The following is an 821-nucleotide window of genomic DNA, read 5'->3' as shown; positions in this document are numbered from 1 at the left end:
ATATATATATACACACACACACACGTGTTTGAAGTATCTCTACATGCACTGAAGCGCCAGCTAGTAAGCTTCTACGTGGTCACTCAACTTGCTAGAAATAAGAATCAAGTTTCCCTCAAGTTACACTCCTATATTCTTAAAAAGAAGGAAGTACATGTTGGAAAATGCCATAGATACGCTAAAATGGACAGGAATGTCGAAGCTGGAATATTTCTGGTTAAAGCTGTTATAGCTATCCTATACTCGATGGAGTACGACTGAGTAGAGGTCAAGCAGCAACTCGTGATTTCTACCGACTCAGGAGGAAAAGCAAGCTCGACTCAACTGAGATTCTGTCTTAGAATGTAGAACGAAGAAACTGAACATCATAAACAGGAATTTCGTTCTAAATGAAACAAAAATGGTGTTTCTATTAGCAAATGTTACTCAAAATGTTGGGCTTGTCTTTAAGTTCAGAAGAGATAAAATGATGTGATAAATCAACTCTTGGTAAACAGGATATATTTAATCAGACTGGTAAATTAATTTTGTGTCTTATTGCAATTACATTTAATTGATTTCCTACTTAATCATAAAATCACAAATTTATATATGAGATTGTGTGACGTTTATATCTTTCGCTTGGACATGAACGTCTTAAGTGGAGGAAAGTGGCTTAATGTTGATAATTGAAATGAGTTGGTGATCTCGGAAGTTTCTCAGTCAATACGAACACAACGCTTCAGGTATCTTCTTAATTACATACTTTCACCTGACCGACTGAGAATTCAACAAGCCCAGCCCCCTCTGTACACACACACACACACACACACACACACACA

General features: G+C 36.8%; 1 protein-coding gene across 1 annotated transcript in view; it reads left to right on the top strand.

Annotated features, from left to right (window-relative positions):
• LOC106874369 (DNA damage-regulated autophagy modulator protein 2) overlaps positions 1 to 821 on the top strand; it is a gene marked incomplete at its 5' end in the record, with an annotated part of 53,703 nt that overhangs the window by 24,472 nt on the left and 28,410 nt on the right. The window lies entirely within an intron of this gene.

This window comes from Octopus bimaculoides, chromosome 5 (assembly GCF_001194135.2).
Source record: "Octopus bimaculoides isolate UCB-OBI-ISO-001 chromosome 5, ASM119413v2, whole genome shotgun sequence".
Lineage (NCBI taxonomy): Eukaryota > Metazoa > Mollusca > Cephalopoda > Octopoda > Octopodidae > Octopus > Octopus bimaculoides.
The sequence above is the reverse complement of the archived record's forward strand: the minus strand, read 5'-3'. Positions and strand labels throughout refer to the sequence as shown.